Source organism: Vulpes lagopus, chromosome 2, assembly GCF_018345385.1.
Source record: "Vulpes lagopus strain Blue_001 chromosome 2, ASM1834538v1, whole genome shotgun sequence".
Classification (NCBI taxonomy): Eukaryota; Metazoa; Chordata; class Mammalia; order Carnivora; family Canidae; genus Vulpes; species Vulpes lagopus.
The window spans coordinates 151754448-151772079 of record NC_054825.1 but is presented as its reverse complement, the minus strand read 5'-3'; the positions used below and the strand labels follow the sequence as shown (position 1 = coordinate 151772079).

At 36.3% G+C, this 17632-nt stretch overlaps 1 protein-coding gene across 1 annotated transcript in view; it reads left to right on the top strand.

Moving 5' to 3' along the window:
* LOC121479799 (contactin-associated protein-like 3) overlaps positions 1-17632 on the top strand; it is a 188343-nt gene that overhangs the window by 10962 nt on the left and 159749 nt on the right. The window lies entirely within an intron of this gene.

Below are 17632 nucleotides of genomic sequence, written 5' to 3'. Positions count from 1 at the left end.
TTCATCCATGTTGTCACAAATGGCAAGATTTCATTCTTTTTTATGGTTGAGTAGTAGTCCATTATATGTATATATATATAATGTATATATAATAATGTAATATATATAATATATAATAATGTAATATATATAATGTAATATATTATATATATATATATATAATGTACCACATCTTCTTGGTGCCTTCTTTATCCATTCCTCTATTGATGGACAATAAGGTTATGTCCATATCTTGGCGATTGTGGATAATGCTACAATAAACATGGAGGGTACATATATCTTTTTGAATTAGTTTTTAAATTTTCTTTGAGTAAATGTCCAGTAATGGAATTACTGTATCATACAGTTTTTCTATTTTTAATTTTTAAAAGATGATTTATTTATTTATTTATTTATTTATTTATTTGAGGGAGAGAGAGAGAACATAAATTGGGGAGGGGCAGAGGGAGATGATCCCAAGAAGACTCCCCACTGAGCATGAAGCCCAACACAGGGCTCCATCTCACAAAGGAGATTATGACCTGAGCCAAAACCAAGAGTCAAACACTCAACCAACTCAGCCACCCAGGCACCCTATTTTTTTTTTTTTTTTTGAGAAACCTCCATACTGTTTCCATAGTGGATGCACCAGTTTACATTCCCACCAACAATACATGAGGGTTCTTTTTTCTCCACATCCTCACCAACATGTTATTTCTTGTCTTTTTGAGTTTAGCCATTCTGATAGATTAGCCATTCTGTGAGGTGATATTTCATTGTGGTTTTGATTTGCATTTCACTGATGATGAGTGATGTTGAGCATCACTTCATGTGTCTGTTGGCCATCTGTATGTCTTCTTCAGAAAAATATTCAGGTCTTCTGCCCATTTTTAATCTGATTATTTATTTATTTATAAGTTCATTATATATTTTGGAACTTAAGCCCTTATCCGGTACTTGAAAATATTCTCTTATATTTAGTAGGTTGCCTTTTCATTTTTTTGATGGTTTCCTTCATTGTGCAGAAGTTTTTTATTTGGTGTAATCTGGACTGTTTTTTTTTTAAATTTTTTATTTATTTATTTATGGTAGTCACACAGAGAGAGAGAGAGAGGCAGAGACATAGGCAGAGGGAGAAGCAGGCTCCATGCACTGGGAGCCTGACGTGGGATTTGATCCCGGGTCTCCAGGATCGCGCCCTGGGCCAAAGGCAGGCGCCAAACCGCTGCGCCACCCAGGGATCCCTAATCTGGACTGTTTTATTTTTGCTTTTATTTCCCTTGACTCAAGAGATATACCTAGAAAAATGTTGCTAGGTTCGATGTCCAAGATTACTGCCCATGTTGTCTTCTAGGAGTTTCATGGTTTCAGGTCTCACATTTAGGTCTTTAATTAACTTTGAGTTTATTTTTGTGTATGGTGTAAGAAAGTGGTCTAGTTTCATTCTTTGCATGTAGCTGTCCAGATTTCCCAACACCATTTATTGAAGAGACTCTTTTCCCATTGTATATTCTTTCTTGCCTCGTTTGTGGTAGGTTGATTGACTATAATCATTGATTTATTTCTGGGCTTTCTATTCTCTTCTATTGACTTATGTGTCTGTTTTTGTGCCAGTACCATACTGTTTGGTTATTATAGCTTTGCAGTGTATCTTGAAATTGATTGTGATACCTCCAGCTTTCTTCCTCTCTTTCAAGATTATCTTGGTTATTTAGTATTTTGTAGTGCCATATAAATTTTGGAATTATTTGTTGTAGTTTTGTGAAAATACTATTGGCATTTTTATTAGGATTGCATGAATTGGTAGATTTCTTTGAGTATATAACATTTTAACAATATGATTTTTTCCAATCCATGAGCATGAGATATTTTTTTGTGTCATCCCTTCAATTTGATTTATCAATGTTTTATAGGTTTCAGAGTACAAGTCTTTAACCACTTATGTTAAGCTTATTTCTAGGTATTTTATTCTTTTTGGTACATTTGAAAATGGAATTATTTTCTTAATTTCTCTTTCTTCTGCTTTGTTATTTGTGTATAGAAGTGCAACAGATTTTTGTATATGAATTTTGTATCCTGTAACTTTATTGAATTAATTTATTAGTTGTAATAGTTTTTTAATGGAATCTTTAGGGTTTTCTATCTATTGTATCATGTCATCTGCAAATAGTGACAGTTTTACTTTTTCCTTGCCAAGTTGGATACCTTTTATTTTTTTTTCCTTATCTGATTGCTATGGCTAGCACCTCTAGTACTATGTTGAATAATAGTGGTAAGAGTGGACATCCTTGTTTTGTTTCTAATCTTAGTGGAAAACCTCAGTTTTCCACGATTAAGTATGATGTTAACTGTGGGTTTTTCATGTATGGCCTTATTATGTTCAGGTATGTTCTCTTTAAACCCACTTTGTTGAAAGTTTTTATTATAAACAGGTGTTGAATTTTGTCCAGTGCTTTTTCTGCATCTGTTGAGATGATCATATAATTAGGGGTGGGGTAGTTTTGATGGGAATGCCTGGATGGGAATTCTGCTAGTCCATTGTGTGACCTTAAGTAATTTACTTATTCTTGCTGTGTCTCAGTTTATTCATCTCTAAAAAATACAAGTATAGTAGTGACCTATCTCACAGAGCTGCTGAAAAGATTACATTAATTAATGTATGTAAATATTGCCCAAAACATCAAATCCTTAGTAAAATTTAGCCATTATGCTCCTGTTGACCTCAAGTATAAAATCAGAAATGTGACTTAGTCCATGATCCTGGGAGAATAATGAGATAGTCAATATTTTAAGGAAAAACATTTGTACTGTGTATTTTCATTATCCAAAATATTATCACTATAATGGAAGGTTAAGATAGTATTACATAATAAGAATATTAAAAAGAAGACTATAGTACAGTCTCAGAAACTTGTATAGTTAACCACTTATGGAACCACAATAGGAACATTGGTATGTTTTGGCTCTCTGTAATGTATCTCTGTAAATAATAAAATTCCTTAGATTTAGCTCTTTGGATTAACTTGTCATTAACAAGTTTAATCTTAAACTTCTTTCAATTTTTTAAATATATTTTTCCCATTAGCCAAGAAGGATTCCCCAGATCAAGAAAACATGCTCTTGCAACTGATATTACTTGTTATCTGGCTATTTTTTGGAAGTTTTCTAGGATATGTAGTATCTGGTCATCAACACAGATTGTTCATCCTTTATGATTGTTAAGTAAGTGTTAGTCTCCAAGCCAGACATATTTGCGTGCACTATGGGATGCAGTCTCAATTAGAATGGATATGAAGACACTAGTGTGGATCCTTAGAGAGGGGGCATTACTGCTTGATTCTGAAAGATTATGTTTAGTTCTCTCTCTTCAATTTGTCTCTGTTCCCTTTTCTTCAATAATTCCAGCATTGACTTATTCAAATCCTCCATATCTCTGGGAGTTTATAAGCTGTATTTGTCTCCATGGTTTCCCTGTCACCAGCTTATCTCCCTCTAGTCCATTTTATCCTACAGCCAAAGTAGTCTTTCTTTTTTGTTTTGTTTTTAAAAGATTTTATGCATTTATCATGAGAGACAGAGAGAGAGAGAGAAAGAGAAAGAGAGAGGCAGAGACACAGGCTGAGGGAGAACCAGGCTCCCTGCAAGGAGCTTGATGTGGGACTCGATCCCAGATCCCAGGATCACACTGTGGGCCAAAGGCTCAACCACTGAGCTACCCAGGTGTCCCCAGAGTAATCTTTCTAAAGATGATCTTACTTTCTGTGGTAAAGCTTTCATATATTTTCTCACATATCTGACTCTCTGTCTCTGTTTGTCTCTCTCTTACACACACACACACACACACTCCTTGAAAGGTCCCTTCTCTTCACTCACTGCTTTCATCCCCTCCTTTAACTGACCCTGGACTACAGCCACCTCATTGCACTGGCATTCTTCCACCAGGGCTTTCATACCTCCTTCATCTTCCTCCAGTTCTGTCTCCTCATGTCTTGTCTTCCTGTTGAATGTGTTTTGCTTCTGAAATCATCTAGGCTCATGGATTCATGCCCAGGAAATACATGCTTACAATAAAAATAAACATAAAACATATAGGAGAGACAAAAACCATGAGGGAAAATCAGGAGAAATAGGAAACTGTACAATCAGATAAAAATAAATGTAGAAATTGAAATCAATTTAGAATGTACAATTTGTTGCATATGTATAAGGAAATAAAAAAATATTCTTTATAATGTAAAGAATAACATGATCAAAATGGTCAAGCAGAATTGAAAAAGAACAGTGTTGAGAAGTGAAATTTGTTATCACTGGGGTAGAGAATTCAGTGGCTGCTGACATGGCAGATTAGACATAGGTGGAGAGAGGCCTAGCAAATTAGAAGACAGTCATGGAATAAATAACCAGTATGTTCCATAGGGAGACAGAGAGGCAGGAAATATGAAAGCCAGACTCAGGGGCAGGATGAAGAATGCAACAAGATCTCTGTATCTGAAGGAGTTCTGTAAGGAGAAGATATGGAAAGAAACACTTAAGAGAATCTATAGAAATTGCCCAGAATTGTAAAGTCACCAATATTTAGATTCAGGAAGACTTTCAAGTCCATAGTAAATACAAAGAAAAGGAAATTTCCACCCACAATAACACTTTATGTTGGAACTGTCAAACACCAGAGTCAAGAGAAGCTGATAAGAACAGCCTGAGACAGAAATAACAAACAATAAAAACAAAAACATGAACTGTTAAGTTTGTGAGAGGGAATACTTGCCAACCAAGAATTATAGACTTGTTGACTTTATGGTTCAAGAATGAAGGTGAGGTAAAGTCATCATAGAAAAAATAAAAACCAGGAGTGTTAAAGACTAACAAACCTTCACTAAAGGTGTGTTAATGGATAAGTTTCACAAGAAAGGAAATGATTATAGAGGGCAGTATGAGAGGTTAGAATCTAGTAGTGTGCATATGTATATGATCTGTATGTATTCATTTGAGAGAGAGAGAGAGAGAGAGAGAAAGCATGAGCTGAAGGAGGAACAGAGGGAGAGTGAGAAGCAGGCTCCCCACTGAGCAGGGAGCCTGATGTGGGGCTCCATCCCAGGACACTGAGATCATGACCTGAGCCAAAGGCAGACTTAACCACCTGAGCCACCCAGATGCCCCACTAGTGTGCATATATGATTACGCATTTAAGCAACTTTAAAGCTGTATGTATAATATTGGTGTGTAGTTGGTAGAATGGAGAAAGAGGACAAGATAAATCTATATGAACAACTGAAAATACATGGGGAGGGGTGATCAGACGTAAAGCATTCTACAATTTTTGCATTATTTTGTGGAGCGAATTAAAATCTGTTTAATTGTAGGCTTTGTTAAATTGTTAACCAAAATGCAGTGTAAAATTTTAAGGAGGCCCACAAGAAGAATATGTAAGAAGATATGTAATAGGAAGTTTACATTCCAAACCAGTAGAATAAAAAAAAATGGAATAGGTGAGGGGAAGATTTCAATCTGTTCAAAAGAAAACAGAAAAAGAGAGGAGAAGAAAAGAAAGCTTTGGGTAAAATAGACAAATAAAATATAGTGAAGTGATAAGGATATAGCAATTTGAATAAATTATTTCCAGCTTCTATTTTATGGGGATGTATTACATTGGACAGTAATATTCAGGCTTTGAACTACATATAGAATATTTACATTTTTACTTGACTAAAAAAACCCAGTTCCAATGAATTTCAAAGAATTATTAACATGAAAATAAATTTCCTAAAATTGAAAAGGAATAATGTGTTTCAATTACAGAAGCTCATGTTCTGGGTTAAATAAATGGAGCACAATAATGGAAATTGTCAAGTGAAAATTGTGGAAATAGGGGGCCCCCCTGGGTGGCTCAGTCAATTAAGCATCTGCCTTTGGCTCAGGTCATGATCCCAGGATCCTTGGATCGAGACCTGTGTTGTCGGGTTCCCTGCTCAGCAGGGAGTCTGCTTCTCCCTCTCCCTCTGTTGCTCCCCCTGCTTGCATGTGCTCTCTGTCTGTCAAACATACATAAAATCTTTTAAAAAATTGTGGAAATGGGAAAAACAGAGAAACACGGTCCCGGTTTTGGTCACCAAAGATAATGATGTAAGCTGATTTGCTATAATGGAATAAGAGCTTGTTTGACTTCTTCAGAGCTGTAAGATCAGAAACAAAAGGAAAAGCAGAAATAAATAAACGTTATGAGGGAAAATAACTTTTTCACTAGAAATTTACAGTCATGAGTAGGGAGGATGACAAGGGAGAGTAAGTTCTTGCTAATATTCTTTGGGAAATAAGTAAAATTTCGCCTTAGGCATTGTTCAAAAAGTAGGATTAAGCATTGTGTTAAAAATAGAAGGATAATCAGTGGAAAAGGAATTAAATATGATATTTTGCATGCTGTTCAAAATCGTGCAATTTCCTCCTCTAGGAAAAAGTCATGTTTTTCTGTTTCACGTTTTAATATGATCATACGTTTATTCATTCGTCTCTGATATTGAGAGTATTCATGATTAAACAAAGGAAATATGTTTATATTTGAGAACAGGTGAATGGGATCCTTTAAGTGTGTAGGAATTTTCATCTAATCTCCTTTTCTTATGGACTGCTGTTAGAGTTACAGCAATAACTCTAAGTATGACATTTGGCATCATGGGTGGATTTGGGTGGCACAATTTAATTCGTGCTCGTAACACTTTACTAGTATACTTATGAAGTTATTAAGTTTCAGCAATTACTGCTGATAAATTACGGAGACCTTTTTCTATGGCTGTCTGAAATCTTGAGCTATTTCCCGTATTTTAAAATAGAATAAGACATCGGATTTTCTCATGCGTTTTTCTGTTAAAATCTGGAGTTCCCCGAGGTTAGCGGATTTGTATCTTTTATAAACTAATTTTAAGTTCTGTGGTCTTATATAATGCTTTTGCGGTGCAGATATAGAGTCAGGTTTATAAAAGAAAAGGCAGTATCTATACATGGTATCATTCAGCACATGCTGTGAATTTTAAATTTCTACTTGCTGCTGAACATTTATACATTTCCCCTTCTTTTTGACATGAGTGCAATATATCAGCATGGCTCGGAAGGTTAGTAGAGGAGTAGGAAAAACCCACCCTCTGCGGGTAAATTTTTTAAAGAAATGTTTAGTTACACCCTATGAAAATTACAACAAATAGGTATGTTGTCTTTATAAATGTGTCTAATGAGATATCTGAAAATGTACTACTTTATTCAATGGTAATCTAAGTTTGCCTTTACTTGATATACGTTTATGCACACACACACATGCATACACACGCTTCCTAAAAATGATTGGATTTTCCACTTGTGTAACAGCAGTGGCCTCTAGTTTTGAATAAACATGAACAATTAAACAAAATGATTGTTTTATGGAAATTTTTTTGGCAGAGCCCCAAGTTTTCAGTGAACTGTTACCATTTAAATTTAAATAATTTTTAGGTAAACATTACATTAAACAGCAATGCTGCAGTGTACTGGCACCTCAGCGGGTTTGACCAGAAAATACTAAATTGTGAGTGAGTGGTCGAAACTTTAAGTATCATCAAAATTCCAGAAGATAACAAATTCCATAATATAAAAACCCTCCTTTGTTCCCTCCTTGTATTTTGTATTCCTCCTTGGAACTCTACAGAGAAATTACTGCCCTGTGTTTTTCTCCCTTCAACAAAATGGAAAAAACCCCAGCATTTTGTGGAAGGGTCATGAACAAATAAATACTTGTGCTTGGAATGGATTGATTGTACTTGCTGCCACCAACTACGCACCTGTTTTGAACAACTATCTCTTGTTGACTCTCAGAAGAAAGAAGGGAGGCAGGGAGGAAGAAAGGAAGGAGAGGATGGGAGGGAGAGGGGAGAGAGAACAAAAGGCAAGTGAATCCAAATTACAAAACAAAGCTTGTGGCCTGACTTTCATCTGCAGTCCCAAAAGCTTTTTGAAACCTGCAGTTGATTATTTAAAGCACAAAATACACATTTCTTTGCAATGGCATGTATTCTGTTTCTCATTCCTATAAAGCAGTGAGTCTTTAGCTTGGGAATATGTTAGTTATTTTGTTTTTATCAATTTTAAATTCTTTCCACTGAAAATGCCCAAAGATCAGATATTCTTTCCAAGATAGAGTAAAAAGTTCTCATGTCACCTAAGTCTTGTCCTAAAAATTCAACTATTTGTTACAATATTTATGGATCAAATAAGATAGTACACTGTTAGGATTGTTTTTTGTTTTGTTTTGTTTTGTTTTTTGTTCTGTTAAATTTTTGTAAGTTCTTTAAGAAAGTCATCTGGACTTTCAGGAGAAACATTCTTCAAAATATAAATGACCATCTAATTCCTTCTGTGTTTCATCATCAGTCTTTAAAAACTTTGCACTGTGGTTTTCAATCATTTTACAATCATATAGTAGAGAGGGAATCAAATAATTTTGTTTCTAAACTTTTGGTGGAGAAAATTGAGAAACTTAAAAAAATTTGCGGTTTCAAAATAAATTATTGATTCCCTCAAGAAATATTTATTAGGTATTGCTCCACAAAGCAGCTTATGTAGAAGCAACATTTATAGACTGAAGCTCTGTGGTTTTATGGCAATTACTGTATTTTGGTAATTCATGTGAGCAATGTATGAACAGAAAAGTTAAAAGCGGGCACACTTGATTGCCTTGTGACCATTTTAACAATGTGAGCATAGCTTGTGGGATATTAGACTTTGCCCCTTGAAATGGACATCTCATATTTACGTGCAAGCAAGGCAGTTCTCCAACCAATGAGCTATGGATAGTTAAAATATTTTTAAACTAAATGTTTAGGGCCAAGTCAATACTCATATGAGTCAACAGCTGACTTCCCAAGTGTGTCCTTCTGGGTCAAGTTTGATAGGGTTTCAGATTTTTTTTTTTTAAGATTTTATTTATTTATTCATGAGAGACACACTGAGAGAGGCAGAGACACAGGCAGAGGGAGAAGCAGGCTCCCTGCTTGTTGAGCCCAATGCGGGACTGGATCCCAGGACCCCAGGATCATGCCCTGAGCCAAAAGCAGAAGCTCAACCACGGAGCCACCCAGGTGCCCCAGGGTTTCAGATTTTTGGAATTGTGTCCCTTACACTGCCAAGTAGCCCCTACTGGTTTAAATGCTAAGCACAGAACACCACGGGGATGCCCGGGCTGCTCTCGGGAAGACAGGTGGCTGCCGTTGAGCCACTCTGCCGTGCGCTGCAGGGATGGTGTGAGCTTCCTTTCCTGAAGAGCAGAGGGTGTCTGCCTTGAGTGCCCGAGTATCCTCCATTGTATCTGAAATACCTGGTTTGGTGGGGCTCAAGGTAAAACACCCCTGCTAAATCAGAATTGCAGGGGTGGGGAGAATGCTAATTTTTAAAATGCCCCCGCTGCTTTTTCCTGGCGTTCAGTTTGGTGACAGATGCTTAGTGATGTAAGGGATCAGCGGGTCCTGCCTGGGGCTTGGGAAAGTCCTTGGCAGACGGCTTCAGGACCCCTGCCACCCTTCAGCCCGAGCACCCCATAAACCATGAAACTTCATATAGGAAGGTAGGTCTCTTGGGCATCAGTGTCCAAGAAACTATTGCTATGCTTGTTTGCCCCTAAACTGTATTGCACAGAATTGTGCAAACCTTGACACATCTGGAGATGTTCCTTTCTTGGAATGCAGAGATGTTCTGTTCTTTCCATTTGTGAGTTCTTCCTGAGAAGTATCTGAGTGTGGTGGGCCCCTGGCTGTTACTGATGTTTTAAAGCAGGAACAAGAATGTCACCTGAAACGAATGCTTCCTGCACAGTTCCCTTGTGCTGGTGTGGCCCTCTCTTCTCCACCCTTGTTAACCTGTGTCCCACTGTCACCTGCCTCAGCCTGGAAATGAAGACTGCGTGCTTTTCCTATCAGGATGAGTTGGGCTGTTTCCATGTTGTTAGCTCAATACATGTCACGGATGAAATATAACTTAGATATGGAGATTGAAGTAAGTTCTTCTCCAACTTGTGGCCAATTTAATTCAGCACACATTTATCAGATGCCTACCATGTGCCAGGCACTGCTCTAGAAGCTGAGGAAATAAAGATAAATATATATATATATATATATATATATATATATATATATATTTTAATGAAACCTGCTGATCCTAAATGAGAGGCAGGATGATTCATTAAAATGGCACCAGTTGTAATGCTGGAATCACAGACACCATTGGGTATCCGTGGCTTTTGCTGAATATAAGTTTTCAGGGACATTGGTGGATAATAATTGGGATTATTAAAATGTTGCCTTTCAAACAAGTCCAAATCCTTGGCTCCTGTGGAAGGAGGCTGTGGAAGGAGGGAAATCTGTGAGAAAACTGAAACAGTTCTCCTTCCAGAGCTCTGAGTCTTCTGAGGTTTGGAAGTCATGCAGTTTTGCATTATTTTAAAACCAGGAAGGAGTAGACTTTTTTTTTTTTTTTCATTTGCCAGGCCAAGTGCTAGAGCTAAATTTCACAAAGAGGCTTCTTAACATATAGCTGGAATAGAACCAATGTGAAGATTAAGTGTTTATGTCTTTTCTTAAGGTAGTTATTTGAATCATGGCCTGTATTCTTTTTTTTTTTCATAGCCTTTATTCTGAAGTAAATCCTCAGTTGTTGATAAAAACAAAGTTGTTTTCTAGTGCGCATTATTTTTAGAGCAGTTTTAAGTTCACAGCAGAATTAAGCAGAAAGTACAGGGATTTCCTATCCCCCCTCCTTTCCGCATACATGCGCAGCCTCACCTATCATCAACAGCCACTCTCAGAGTGCTTCATTTGTTCAAACTGATGAACCTATCTTGATGTGTCATTATTACTCAGAGTTCATGATTCATATCAGGGATCACACTTGGTGTTGTATAGTCTATGGGATTTGCCAAATGTATAAAGACATGTATTTACCATCCCAGTGTCTCACAGAGTGGCTTCCCTACCCTAAAAATGCCCTGTGTTCCACCTATTGATTCCTGTCTACCTCTTAAACACTGACAACTACTGATCTTTTTTACTGTCTCTGTAATTTTGCTTTTTGCCAAAATGTCATATAGTTGGAATCAAACGGTATGTAGCCTCTTCAGATTGGCTTCTTTCACTTAGTAACATGCATTTAAGGTTCCTCCATGTTTTTTCGTGGCTTGATAGCTCATTTCTTTTTAGTGTTGAAAATACTCCATTGTCTGTTTGTGCTACAGTTTCTTTATCCATTCACCTACTAAAGGACACTCTGTTTGAGCCCACGTTTTGGCAATTCACGAGTAAAGCTGTTATAAACAGTGTGCACATGTTTCTGTGTGGACATAAGTTTTCAACTCCTTTGGGTAAATACCAAGGAGTGTAATTGTTGGAATGCATGGTAGGAGTATATTTAGTTTTTTAAGAATCTGCCAAATTGTCTTCCAAGAAGATCGTGCCATTTTGCGTTCCCACCAGCGATGAGTGAGAGTTCCTGTTGCTCTACATCCCCACCAGATTTTTATGTTGGCAGTGTTTCAGGGGTTGGCCATTCTAATAGGAGTGTGGTGGTATCTCATTGTTTTATTTATTTATTTATTTATTTATTTATTTATTTATTTATTTATTATTTTTTAAAAAAGATCTTATTTATTTATTCAGAGAGAGAGAGAGAAGCAGAGACACAGGGAGAGGGAGAAGCAGGCTCCATGCAGGGAGCCTGATGTGGGACTCAACCCCGGGTCCAGGATCACGCCCTGGCCAGAAGGCAGCGCTCAACCGCTGAGCCACCCAGGCTGCCTGGTATCTCATTGTTTTAATTTCCATTTCCCTGATGACCTATGATGTGGAACCTCTTGTTACGTGCTTATCTGACATCTGCACGTCTTCTTTATTGAAGTCCCTGGAAGTCTTTGGACCAATTTTTAAATGGAGTTGGGTTTTTTTAATTGTTGAGTTTAAAAGTTATTTTTATATTTTGGAGAATGGTTCTTTGTCAGATGTATCTTTTGCAAATATTGTCTCCCAGTCTGTGACTTGTCTTTTCATTTTTTTTGACAGTGTCTTTTGCAGAGCAGAAAATTTTAACTTTCATGAAGGCCAGTTTATCAATTCTTTCTTTCATAGATTGTACCTTTTGTGTTTTAATCTAAAAAAGTCATTGCCCAATACAGAGCATCTGGATTTTCTCCTGTGCCATCTTTTTGGGTATTTTATCGTTTTGTACTTTACTGTTAGATCTACGATCTGTTTGAGACATTTTGTGAAAGGTGAAAAATCTGTGTGTAGATTCATGACTCTACATGTGGACGTTCAGTTGTTCCAGCACCATTTGTTGAAAAGACCATCTTTGCTCCATTGTATTGCTTTTGCTCCTTTGTCCAAGGCCAGTTGATTATATTCTGTGGGCCCACTTCTGACTCTCTTTTTATTTAGTCCTTTGATTTTATGCATCCGTGTTTTGTATTGATTGTGTACATATTTTTTAGATGTATGCCCAAGTGTTTCATATTTTTGGATGCTAATGTAAGTGGTATTGTGTGTGTATGTATGTATGTATGTATGTATTTAATTTTGGTGTTGTGTTTTTAATTTCAACTTCAACCTGTTCATTACTGATATATAAAGAAAGCAATCAACTTTTGTTTATTAGCCTTATATCCTGCCAACTTGCCATAATCTCTTATTAGTTTCAGGTTTCTGTTTTTAATTTTTGTTTTAGCTAATTCTTTTGGATTTTCTACATAGATGATCATGACATTTGCGAACAGAGATTTCTTCCTTCTCAATCTGTATCCCTTTTATTTCCTCTTCTAGTCTAATTGCATTAATTAAAGACTTCTAGTAGGATGTTGAAAAGGAATGAGGAGAGGGAACATCCTTGTCTTGTTCCTGATCTTAGTGGGGAAACTTCAAGTTTCTCACCATTAAGTACGATTTAACTGTAAATTTTCAGTAGGTATTCTTCTTCAAGATGGAGAAGTTCTCCTCTATTTCTAGTTTAAGAGTTTTTACTACAAATAGGTGTTGGACTTCGTCAAATACTTTTTCTGCATCTATTTATGTGATCATGTGATTTTTCTTCTTTAGCCCATCGATGCGGTAGATTACATTAATTGCTTTCTGAATGTTGAGTCAGTCTTGCATACCTGGGATAAATTACACTTGTTCATGGTGTATAATTCTCTTTATGCATTGTTGGATTCAATTTGCTAATATTTTGTTGAGGGTTTTACATCTATGTTTATGAGAGGTATTGGTCTATAGGTTTCTTTTCTTGTAATATCTATGACTGGTTTTGGTATTAGGTTAATTCAGTTGTCATAAAATGAATTGGAATGTATTCCCTATGCTTCTATCTTCTGAAAGAATTTGTAGAGAATTTGGAAAATTTCTTCCTTAATGTTGGGTAGAATTTACCACTGAAGCCATCTGGACCTGGTATTTTCTGTTTTGGAAGGTTACTAATTATAGATTCAAATTCTTTAATAGATGTAGGCCTATATAGATTGTTTTCCTTCTTGTGTGAATTTGGCAGATTGTATCTTTTAGTCCATATAACCTAGGTTATTAAATGCGTGGACATAGAGTTGTCCATATTATTTCTTTATTTTCATTTCATGTCCATGGGATCTGTAGTGATGCTGTTTCTTTCATTTCTGATATTAATAATTTGTGACCTTTCCTTTCTTTTTTTTTTTTTTAAGCTAACCTGGCTAGAACCTTTTACTGATCTTTTCAAAGAGCCAGCTTTTGGCTTTTTTGATATTCTGCACTGATTTCTTATTTTCAATTTTATTGACTTGTGCTCTAACAAGAAGACTTTTTCAAAAGTGATTTCATGTATTTAAGTTGCACATTTTCTGGAAGTTCAAAGACAAGTCATTAGGCAGGAAGCTCTTTTTATTAACAAATATTTGCCCATTTACATCTTCTCTACCATTTGGATTCAGCATTTGGAATATACTATTTTGTAATTTAAAATTGGCTCAAAAATCTGTGAAGCATTTTATAAATGCTTTGATCTAAGAAAACGAAGTATTACCAGTATGAATTCACTCAACTGGAGGGCCTACACCAGGTCCAGATAGCTTCAGTGGTAAATGAATTTACCTGGAAAAAAATATATATAATTTTGAGAAAAAGAAGCTGATATATTGTTTTATAATCTCAGTCTAAGGCTGTTCTTTTGGTAAGATGTATAATAGGCTTTTGATTAAAATGGCATTGTAATAGGTACAACTAGTGAGACAAGGTTTGAGTATTTCATAAATATGAATTATATCAGAACGCACACAAAGGTGTCCCTGGCACTTTGATCTGAGTCATATATAAATCATGAACAATTGTGGTGTGTTTTTTTTTCTCCAAACACATGACAATGGACCATCACTTTGCCTTTAGAATTCTTAAGCTGTTTTGAGAACCTCACTTTGAGTACATTTTGCTTTTCAAAATTAAGATTATTCCATAGAATCACTCTCATTAATATGAGTGGTTATTAGGAAGGGGAATAAAGTTGCTTTAGCTTATTTAGCTGTAATAGTTTCTGTCTATCTTCATATGTTAATTCTCATAAGCTTATTATTTGTACTCAACTTGCTTTTCCCTCTAAGTGATAAATAGTGGTGCTTTAAAGTTATTTTGCCATCTCACTTGCTAAAAACCACAATTTGTGAATAATTCTTGTATCTTTGAAACATTTCAGGAATCACCTTTTTTTTGGATAGAAATAATATTTATTAGATTATTCATAAGAATGGTATTCACTTAGTGGGATTCAAAAGTTTTTTTTTTTTTTTGGATTCAAAAGTTTTATAATGATGCCAGAAAAAGAAAATTAAATTGGGTCTTGACAGTTTTTGCTTCAGGAATCTTAGCAGAAAATATAGACATTTCAGATTGAAAACTATAGTTAATGGAAGTTCAGGATGACTCCTGAGCCTTCACCTTACATGCATTAAATTTAGTTAGAAACACACTGAATGCCTAGAAAACACTGTCAAAATCCAGAACCACTCCTCTCCAGGTGCCTTATAGAATGTGACCACCTTGTTTTTGACCACACATATCCTCAACTTTTACAATGTTGGAATAAATTGGAACACAGGCTTTAAAGCCTCTAAGTTAGGGTTAGATAGAAAATTGTCATTCTAGATATTTATTTATTTACTTATTTATTTGCTTATTTGAGAGAGAGAGAGAGTGTGAGAGAGAGAGAGAGAGAACACAAGCAGGAGAAGGGGCAGAGGCAGAAGCAGACTCCCCACTGAATAGGGAGCCAGATGTGAGCCTCCATCCCAGGACCCTGAGATCACAACCTGAGCTGAAGGCAGATGCTTCACTGACTGAGCCACCCAGGTGCCTGAAAATTATCATTTTAAAATAAATTTTATAAATTGTTCTTCCAAAGAAAGATTACAACACAAAAGCTATTACTACTACTACTACTACTACTACTACTACTACTGCTACTTTTTAAAGACTAAGCTTTGTATGCCTTCTTTGAGGAAAGAATAAAAAAAATGACAATATGGTTTAGAACTTTAAATCCTTCCTTTTCCATCTTTGTAGGGGGAAAATGTCTTTATAAGATATTTTGAAGGAACTTAGTTTTGCCTTGTATTACCATAGTGAGAATAATAAAAGCAAATAATTGTAATCCTTAGCAATCCTCTTAGTGTATGAGTCCCATTGTACAGTTATATGACTCCTTGCTATACTGCTGTGTGACTCCCATTGCCTAGTTGTGTAACTCCCCACTGTACAGTTGTGGGAGTTGGCTCCCCATTGTATAATTACACAATATCACCATAGTACAGTTGTGTGATTCTCCACTGTCCAGTTGTGTGTCTCTTCATTGTACAATTGTGAGAATCCCCACCGTCCAGTTGTATATCTCTTCACTGTCTAGTTGCGTGATTTCCCACTGAAATCTCATCAGAGAGAACCGAAGCTTAGGGAAGGGTGAGTGACACCCCAAGAGCAGGCAAGCTGTCAAATGCCAACCCCACCCAAGTTCAGCTCCAAAATCTGTGCTAGGTTCTTATCAGTTTCCAACTTAAGAGGAGACCGTAAGTGGTGAGAGGACAACAACCGTGTGAGCAACAGAGACGAAGGGGCAGTGTGGGGACAGACCCCTAAAGGAAATTTTGTGGGGCCAGGGATGGGAAGAGAGCAGGCTTCTGAAGACACACAGTTAATGGGAATAATTTTCTCTTGCTCTCAGTCTTCTGTGTGACTTCAAGTTGGCGGTGAGGTCCCCAGGACCCCTCTGCATTCATGGTCTGCTCAACATGCTGGCACCCCTGAGAGATTTCTAACCTAACACTCAAGTTTGCTCAGTTGACCATGAACTGTAGACAACATCCCTCCTCTGGAATGTCCTAAAGTACTAATAATAGCTCAATATGAACTCAACAGCTTGGTGCTTCAGTGCATGACCCCCATCACAGGGGCTTCCTGGGCCTTCCTTGTGCCAAAGCCTGTGTCCCCTTCTCAGAGCAATGGTTGTGAATGCATTATATATTTGTATATGTATATGCCAATTACAGTGATGTGCTGATATCAATAAATTAGAAATTGTTATATAATGTCTCCTTAGCTATTAAGTACATTAAATAACAAAATCTAGTAGTGAGTTGAATAAATGCTATTATTTTGAAATAACGAGGAGCATCAACTGTATTTCTAGATGTCCATGACAATGATTACTATGAGAATACCTCTAACTTATGATGGTAACAAATCAAATGCATGGGCACTACTCAAAATGCTGTGGGCTGTTGCTGCTCATGATTAAAGAAAATACTGAATTTTTGCTAAAGGTTTGATGAACATAAAGATGTGGTTTTTCTGTTTGTCTTCCCAGGCTCCTTAAATCGTGTCTCTACCCCATGTTATGAATTTCCAAGTCATGGTTTCCCCAATTCAATTTCCTTGAAAAATTCTCTTGGGCGTTTGATTGGACTTCTAAATGAATCTTTAGATCAAACTGGGGGTGGCTGAGATGTTAAACATGCTGTCTTCCTGTCTGTGATTACTGGAGGCTGTATTTTATGCAGTTTTGCTTTAATGTCTTTCAATATAGTTTTTATAATAATCCCCATTATGTTTTTTTCCATTATTATGTTTTGCACAGTTTCCTAAGATTCATTCTTAGATACTTTATGTGTTTTGTTATTATTTGCTATTCTATTTAATTTATCGTCTAACCCCAACTAGAGTTTAAAGTGAAATCAGTTTTTGGGATATGGAGCTATTAAGCCAGTCAATTAGCTACTTTTGGATTTTTTACCTCTACAATCATATCATCTGAAAGCGATGACATTTGCTTTTTTTCTTTTTTCAATTCTATGCTTTTAATTTGTAAATGTTCTCTTATATCCTGATTGGACTTTGAGAGCAGCATTCAACAGAAGCAGTGATGCCTGTTAAAGTCTTCTTCCTGATTTCAAAGGAAATTCTTCTGATAGTTCTTCCATTGAGGAGCAGTGGGCTGCAACCAACTTTTAGCAGTTGGCAAGAGCCAATCGTTAACTTTTCATGAATTTTGTAAGCCAGTTGTTAAAATACAGCCATTATTAAAGATTAAATTGTAGAAAGTTACAGTGAAATAAATCATGTTAAAAACAAAGGTAAGTTCTCCAAAC